The sequence below is a fragment of the Myotis lucifugus genome, unplaced genomic scaffold, assembly GCF_000147115.1.
Source record: "Myotis lucifugus unplaced genomic scaffold, Myoluc2.0 scaffold_7, whole genome shotgun sequence".
NCBI classification, from domain to species: Eukaryota; Metazoa; Chordata; class Mammalia; order Chiroptera; family Vespertilionidae; genus Myotis; species Myotis lucifugus.
Window position 1 is genome coordinate 5949979 of NW_005871055.1, and position 9096 is coordinate 5959074.

A 9096-nucleotide genomic window follows, 5' to 3' on the forward strand; every position below is an offset into this window, starting at 1 on the left:
TCATCGGGTATCACTACCCAGCCCTGGAGCAAGTGTTCTGGGTCCTTACAGTTAATCCAGGAATTTGAAATTGTTTGGATATTCCTTTCAACTGTAGCCAGTGAATACACATTTACTTGAAAATAGAAGATATGGAGGTTTGACTGCTTCGTTAACAGTTTGCTTGTTTGGGCACTCTGGGCTTTTTATTTGTTTGGGTTTTTTGGTGTGTTTGTTTTTAAGTCAGAAAGAGGAATATCTGTGTTATCTCACGTGCTAAGGAAAAATTTTCTTAAACTTTAATAAGTATTTCTAGGGGAGGCAATCTGAGGAACAGGACATGCCATTGGCCCTGGCTGGGTAGCTCAGTTGCTTAGAGTGTTGTCCCAATATGCCAAGGTTTCAGTTCGATCCCCGGTCAGGACAGAAGGATCAACCAATGAAAGCCTCAACAAGTGGAACAACTAATTGATGTTTTCTCTCCTCTCCTCTCCTCTCCTCTCCTCTCCTCTCCTCTCCTCTCCTCTCCTCTCCTCTCCTCTCCTCTCTCTTTCTCTCCCCCTCCTCCCTCCCTCCTTTCTCCCTTCCCCCCTTCTCTCTCTTTCTAAAATGAATAAAATAAAATATAAAAGACATGTCATTAACCACGAGCAGTGTGAAGTCTAAAACTCAGCTCTTTGATCTCAGTCAAAGCTTTCTAAGTCTACAAACTCTGCTTTGAGATGATCTCACGTTATCCATTTATAATTAACAGATTTTTATCTGATTTATTGGGGACAGATCCTTTATATCAATCACAAATAGCCCTTTAAAAAAATGAAACTCTAATCATCACCACCCTAAGGAAGCATTATAAATTTCTAATGCTTTAAGTACTGCCTCTTTAAGTGTTAAATAGAAAATTCTAAATAGTTCTGTAAGTTATATTTTTTTATAGATTAGTCCTAACTTCTGCTAGTTCTGTGTTCTTTTTTTTTGATAAAGCACAAGGTTTTAATGGGAAAAGCTTCTGATTCCTAGTTCATTTAGGCTTTATTGAAAAAGTATGTAAACCACTCAAAAAAGGCTACACATTATTATTTTAATCATAGTAGTACAATATTTTCCAATGATATTTTCTGTGTAAACTGTAGCTTACTCAAGCTCTTTTGAAGAATGAATTATTCTCCTAAGCAAATTTATGAAAAGGCTTCTTGTCTAAACAGAATTGAACAGAGCTACTTTTTGACTTAAGATGTCATTTTAGTGGGTGGTATTGTCTAAATACAAAGCTTGTGCAAGAGCATCCATTGCTTTCATTTAATTTTGTTATAATTTTTTTTCTCAATGAGAGGAAGAAATGTTATCTATTTCCTCATCCTTCTATGAATTCCTAACATATTTTTGGGAAATCTGGTATTTCCAGTAAAAATGTCATCTTTGGATACTTATTTTTGCTTTGCTGTCATCCTAATGGGGATAGAGGTATTTCTATATTACATATTTACTATTTATCTCTTCTCTCACCCTTGGAGTGTCCATGACCTTCGCAAAAGGGGGAGAAGCTTCTTCTTCCCATGACTTACCACCTCACTGCTGCCTCGCATCCAATGCCCCTTCATGCCACCCTGAGTCCAGTTTTAATAAAATGTCAGGCCAGAGGTCATTTGCCTCCTGGAGAGACTAAACCCAGTATAGCAACACTGACATTAGAACTGTTTGCACAGAACGGAAAGGCAGTCATTTCATCTCCTCTTCAGGCTGTACACGGCATTATTATATCGAGTCTCCTATCCATCTGGTAGAAAATTGAGACTGTTGACATTTTCTAATAAGAACTTTTCAATGTCCTACACTTCTTGGCCAAGTCTTATAGAACTGTGACCTCTTTTGAAACTTAAAAATGAAGAAGATAAAGAGCAACACTAAGTTAAAAAGTGAAGCAGCTACTTGACATTCTTTACTGTTGAAGGTACATTTAAGTTCATTGTACCTGAAATTATATGATTTTGTTCACTTCTCTAATTTGTCATCTGAAATAAATGTAGACATTTCCAAAGAGTAACCATATTACTGATAAATAAATGGTGGCTTTTGCAATTGGGTGAATTGGTGGAGGGGGCAAAAGATGAGAGATGGTGGTTAAATCCATAATAAGACTTATCCATAATAAGACTTATCTGTTTTATCAGATAAATTAAATCCTTTTTATATTGGGTAAAGTGTAATATATTAAGCCCTGCTCTAAAAAAAAAAAAAATGGCCATGTCTTACTAAGTGTTTTTAATCTTGTTTGGATGTAGGAGCCACTTGACATTTAATCACTTGAACATTTTTTTTTGAAAAGTGAAGTTGAAATTTACATGGTATTGAGGCTTACATGCTCCAGAATAGATAAATTATTATTATATAAATTATTTGTTTCTTATATAGGGTGGATAATGTTAATGTTACTACTCAGATATGTATGATCATGGGAGATAATTTTACAAAAGCCCTTATCACTTCTCTTTTCACTTTTTTTTAATGATAATGTTAGTGAAAAAATTCTCTGTTATATACCTAAGAGAAAGAATGAACATGGAGGGAAGTGGTTAGAGGGCATACCTATGTAGCATCAAAGCCTAGTCTTCTATTTCAGAATATTAATTTATTTCACTTTGACTTTTGATGCCATAATGTGATTTTAGTCTGCAGTTACAAAAGGTCATGCTTTTCCTGTTATAGGAGAGGTATATTTTTTGCAGCTTAAAAAATTGTGACTGGAGTGTGTACAAAATTAAAAAGCTATATACACTGCTCCTTTCAATTTTGTTCATTTTGAACTTTACAATTAAAAGACTTCTTAGAAAAGAAGAATTCCTGAGGTGTAATTTTTATGTATAAATAAAGTTTCATCTGTATCTGAGAAGTTTCGGTCTTTTATTTTTGTTTTGTTTATTATTAGCTTATCTCAAACAGGCAATATTGGTAAAGAGAATATCCTGTAAAGATCATTCTGTTCAACCAGGTCACTGTGGGCTGTGAAAAAAAGTATTTCACCCCAACTTACTTGCCAGGTTTTCCTTATCCCCATAAAACTGCATAATATTTATTTAGAAATACAAGACAAGACAGACAAATGCTCTGAAAAGCACCATGGCACGAGGGGCTGCACTGGGTTATACCCAAGGTTCCATTGTTGTACATGTCATAGGGTTACCTAACCATTGGTGGGTTTACTGGATTGGTTGATTTTGAGCTTTTTTTCTCTCTGTACTTCCTAAATTCTTTCATGTGGTTTTCTTTAATTGGGGGTGGGGGGTGGGCATTAACCCTTTCTTAAGTCCTAATATTTTGTTATATAGGGTCACAGTTAGAAACTGAACTATGAAGGGGACTACTGAAGAAGTGACGAAAGATTTTTCAGGGTGGTTTTTCTGTATTTTAGTTGTATTTCCAGTTTGGTACTGGGAGAGTGTCAGTGTAGCATCCTCCGCCATTTTGGAATCCTGTTTTGATGGTTTTTATCTTTTGAGATAATGGCTGAAAGCAACACATTTTGCTGAACTCAACTAAGAATACATAATGCTGTACCTCATTCACACTACACACTTAAAGAAAGTAATTTATTAACCTAAGGTTGCTACTTTTTTATAACAGACTAGAGGCCCAGTGCATGAATTCATGCATGGGTGGGGTCCAGCTGGCCCAGCCCCAGTCGGGGCAGATCAGGGTTGGGCCTGTTGGGAGGAGGAGATGGCAGGAAGTTGGCCAGTCAACCCACCCCGATTGGGCCCTGATGAAGGCCGGGCTGGTTGAGGGGAGAGGCCACGGGCTATTGGCAGGCTCCACCCCGAATTGGGATTGGGGGCTGATTGGGGGCGGGGCTGGACATGGGGAGGGGCTGTGGGCAGTAGGCCAGCTGGCCCCACCCCCAAATGGGGTGGGGGTGCCACCCAGGGGCCAGCGGCCTGGGGGAGGGGCCATGGGTGGTTGGTCAGCCAATTAGGGTGGAGGGTGTGATCAGGGGCGGGGACAGCCAGGGGGCGGAGCTGTGGGAGGTTGGCCAGGCGGCTCTGCCCCCTATTGGGGTGGGGGGTGCAATCAGGGGCAGGGCCGGCCTGGGGGAGGGGCTGCAGGCCTATTGTAGTGGGGCGGGCTGATCAGAGGTGGGCTGGCTGGGGGGAGGGGCTGCAGGAGGTTGGCCAGCTGGCCCCACCCCCTGATCAGGCCAGTTCGCTGGCCACAGTGGGCATGATAGCGACCATGAATCAAAAAAGTCAAATTACTGTCATGTCAGGCTGTGGACACTGAGCCTTTTGATTCAAAGGATAGAAGGCAAACTCATTTCCCAGTCTCCCTTGCTGCTAGAGCACAGGTACAAGTGGCTCTAGATGCCCAAATTATGTCCTCAGGATTCTGTCTCTCAGCCTGTCTCTCGGGGTCTGGAGGAGCGGCCTTCAAAAGGCATGTCCACCTGGGACCTCAGAATGTGACCTTATTTGGAATAAAGGTCTTTGCAGGTGTAATTAAATTATAGCTCTCAAGATGAGATCATCCTTGATTTAGGGTGGACCTTACATCCAATGATTGGTATCCTTAGAAGAGAAAGAAAAGGAAGATTTGAGATGCAAAAGCCCACCAGGAAAAAGGTCATGTGAAGATGGAGGCAGAGACTGGAGTTCTGTTGCCACGAGCCAGAGAACTCTGCAGCCACCAGCAGCTGGAAGAGGCGAGGAAGGATTCTCCCCAAGAGCCTGCAGAGGCAGTGCGGCCCTGCTGACACCTTGATTTCAGACTTAACCTTCAGAGCTGTGAGAAATAAATTCTGTGTTTTAAGCTACGAAGTTTATGGTTGTTTTTTGCAGCAGGCAAATTCCCCTTCTTTTCTTCAAGCCCAAGATAGGGCCTGGTGTTAGCAACTTCTAGTTAACCATTGTTATGAAGGGCACAGGTGAGCCACTACATTCGTCAGCTCTGCAGGTTTCTAGTCTCTATGCCATAATGCAGGGGTCCTCAAACTTTTTAAACAGGGGGCCAGTTCACTGTCCCTCAGACCGTTGGAGGGCCGGACTATAGTTTAAAAAAAACTATGAACAAATTCCTATGCACACAGCGGCGGCAAAAACACCCGGCGGGCTGGATAAATGTTTTCGGCGGGCCGCATGTGGCCCGCGGGCCGTAGTTTGAGGACCCCTGCTAATGGTTCTGTAAAGGAAACTGGAGGTATTGTTACCAAAAGAGGTAATATATTCTGATCAGAAAAAAAAATTTGAAAACAAAAAAACTACAATCAGCAAAAAAGCCCAACATGGAGCAGTTAAAAATAGATTTTTTAAAGTGTTGTCAAGTGGAGGTAGTTCTTCAATAAATAGTTGCTTATAATTAGCAATCAAATGTTGCTATGGTTCTGCTGGCCTACAATTTGTGACAATTAGATAATCTGTAAATGTATCACTCTAAAGAGAATAAAAGGTGGGGGTGGGGAGGTTCCCTTTCATAGGAAACTTGCTAAATGAGCTTTGTGTGCGCTGCCTTGCAAGCAATTGAGCTTCAGTGTGGGCAGTAATGGCATTAATTTAGTCATTAATAAGAAATTATACTTATTAGGGTATGAGCTTTGAGTTCTCAATTGTGATACATAAAAGCATTCAGGAGTCATTTAGATCAACTCAGTATGTAGCTATAGCCAAAAATAATAATAAATAAATAAATAAGCTAGTAAAGTATTCGGTATACTTTAAGTATAAGAGAAAAAAATACAAGAAACAAATGTGCTACGTTTGGACAGACCTATGGTGTGTCTACCTAGAAAATTGTTTCCTGTTTTAGTTCCTATGCCTCAAGAAAAGACATAATAGAAGAGGTCTAGAGAAGAGCAACTAAATTGATTAGCTCCTCTCTACAAATATTTATCCAGTTACCATGACGTGCAAGACGCTGGTTTAGGGATACCGAACGAGCAAAGTTGTGGTCCTCCACTCCACAGGCTATGGAGATACAGGTTCCTGAATGCGCGAGAACAGTGCAGTGCAGCAGGCACAGGCCAGGGAGGCACAGGGCCGGCTCAGGTCGCAGAGGAGCCAGCCCTTGGCTGCTGGCAGAGGGGATCCCAGCAGTACTTTGTCTACTGCAAGCTTCCCAATTCCGCCCTCCCAGGGGGGTTGAGCTGTATTCCCCAGTTAGCCCCTGTGCATCAGGAACACCTCCAGAAACTGACCTCACAGGTGCTCCAAAATGGAGTGTTGAAGACCCAGTATAGGGCCACACATGCAGAGACAGATGCATTCTCCTGGGTTCACCGATGGACATATTGCCTGGCCAGACAATATGTGCTAAGGGTGGGGAGGAGACAAAGGAGGAGAAGGCTGCCCATCTGGGAGCAGGTTGCTCGCACTTCTTTGGCGCAGAGTGAGCTCTGATATCTGGATCCTGATGTTGGGAGCTCGGATCTGGGCCTTCTAAGGGTCTAGGCCAGGGGTGGGAAACCCCTGGCACGCGTGCCAAACATGGCACGCCAGTAACTTTTGCTGGCAAGCGAAACCCTCTCTTATAATTTTCCATTTACAATTTTTTTCTTAATATCGACTTTTTTATTTTTCAGATAAATTCAGTGTAGGTGCATCTTAGATAAATAAATAATTTTACGTAACAAGTGATCTTAAAGACCATAGACATGGATTGACGAGAGAGGGGAAGAGCAATTTCTACGCCTCTGCCTTAACTCTCCCTGCCTTCCTAGATCCAACCAGTGTTTTGGTTTCATCCACATACGCTTGTGAATATTTGTTCTCAGTGATAAATTTTGTTAAGTCTCGTAATAGGAGTAGCCTGACGGATGAAAGTAGTAGCTCGTGCATATCTCTGAAGGTCACGAAATATAAACCTGATGTAAAATCTCTGTCATCAGTGATGCAGCAGCAAAAGTCCCACGGATAATAGCAAACGGAGTCATAAAGTTTTCTGTCGGACTATCAGTGTACATGTATACATTAAAAAATAAATGTATTTTTCATCATCATATACTGTGTTTTTGTCGCTCGAATGAATTTTATTATTTCTTCAAGGTTCTTCACATACATACACCTTAAGAGATATCAAGTAGGCGTAACATGTTCTCAAAAAAATTAGGGTTGGCACGCAGAAGAATTTTGAGTCAGAGATTTTGCTGGTTTTGGCACGCACTCACAAAAAGGTTGCCCACCCCTGGTCTATGCTGTGAGTGAAAGGTGACTTAGCTATTCACCCCCTCCCTGAAGACAAGACAAACTAAGGACATCCCACTCTGTCCCCAGCCAGGATATATGAGTGCCACAGCTGTGTATTGAAATTTTTAAATGTTTCATCTTCCAGAAAATTAATTCCTTGGGGTGGCTTCCACAGCTTCCGCAGCCAATGGGTCCCTCCTGCTATCCTTCTCCTGTTAACTCTTTGTACTAGTAGGGACTGTTCACTTGTTTTGTCCTCTCCCCATACCCAGATTGTGAACTCTGTTAAGGCAATATCTCATCTTTTTCTGCTAGTGTTATTTCTAGGGCCTAGATGAAATATTATAGATACTCAGTAAAATTTGTGGGAGGAAGGGAGAGAGAGGTGGATGGGTAGATACACTAATACATGGGCAAAGTCTGTTGTTGGTTCCTAAACACTAGTAGAAAACACTTTTTCCTAGAGGGTGAGGTAGAGCTGTAAATGTTAGCCACCACAAGGAGGCACTAGAATTCCACCTGGGTTCCCTCTGCCAAGGAAAGCCAGCTCCACAGAAGTGTCTTGACCTGGGCTGATGCCTCAGAACAGATGCTTGACTGAGCCAAAATGAGCCACGAGAGATGATTTGTAAAGAGGACTGTGCGGGAAATTAATGCACCGAGGCCACGGCGCTGCTGTCACAGAGATGAATGGTCACTTTAAATGACCTCTAACACAGAAGTCCCCCTTCCACCTCTGGACAACATCCCGCCTCCGCCACCCCGCCCCTGGAGCTATATCTAAACAATAGCATGTTGTTTCCTCACCCGTTTTCCTTCTCCACTAATTAAACAAAATGCTCAGACTCACAATATAGGGATTTCATTCCACTGCCACATTTCCTCACTGAATTCTCTCTTCCTCATTCAATAATAGACAGAACTGTCATAAAAATGACTACTTCTCTCTTTTTCTCCCCAAGAGATCACTGAAACTTTCATCCCAGACCTTTGAACCCTGGATACCTGTGTAGACTGGGGAGAAAGGAAAACACTCTTTGAAATTTCAAGTGTGTGTGTGTGTGTGTGTGTGTGTGTGTGTGTGTGTCCGACTCCTGTGAAAGACTGGGAGATGTAACCATGGAAACTAGAGCATGCATGCATAATCCAGCTATGCCATTTCCATTTAGAAGCTGGTAGGGCTATGGCTGTCAGAACAGTTAATATGACTGAGTGATTTCAATTGTTTAGGTGAGTGTCCTACAGACACTTAGGTAATTTCTAGGTATTGCCTATACTTTTAAATATTAGAGAGAATGCCTTTTAATAAGACCTCCTCTGTTCATCTAATTTCTTAAGAATCCCCCAAATCTTTCTTCCTGGCTCTCTTACCACACCTCCAGAGCCATCACTAAGTCAGACAGTCAACAAACACATGTTAATCACGTTGGTGTGCCGGGCACTCTGCTGGACCCACCAGATATGTATTCCAGACAATACACATTATCTGTCCCATTAGCTTTAGTGCTGAGGCAAGTCTCTGAGCAAAGGCTCCATTCATCAAAAGGCTTCTTTACCAGAATCCATCCCAATCTGGCCTGTGTCTCCAGTATGTGAGATGTGAACTAGCCTTTTTTCATTTTGAAGGAAAGTTTCACTAGCCAGTGTCATTGAAGTGCTTCACAAAGTCAGATCATTGCGTTTATCCCATTTCTTTTGGTCTTTTCCTGGGCATGCTGCAACCCCACCATCACCTCTGCAACCAAAAGCCCGATGATGGCTGGTGTGTGAGCAGCTCTGTGCTGTGTTTGTGCACCAGTGTGGTCAAAAGGCAGAGTGCTGCGGTCAAGTCACCTGCATTGGCCACTTACCCATGAGTGACCCCAGGCAAGTGATGGGACCTCTCTACACTTCAACTTTCCTCATCTGGAAAAGGGAAATAAAAACCTATCTCTTTAGGTGATTCAGT

General features: G+C 42.2%; 1 protein-coding gene across 1 annotated transcript in view; it reads left to right on the plus strand.

Moving 5' to 3' along the window:
* Positions 1–4783, plus strand: part of GPALPP1 (GPALPP motifs containing 1) — a 35201-nt gene extending 30418 nt beyond the window's left edge. The window contains exon 9 of the mRNA XM_023748362.1: positions 4544–4783. The gene's annotated coding sequence lies outside the window, so the exon portion shown is untranslated. The remainder of the gene's footprint in view (positions 1–4543) is intronic.
* Positions 4784–9096: the final 4313 nt, after the last annotated feature.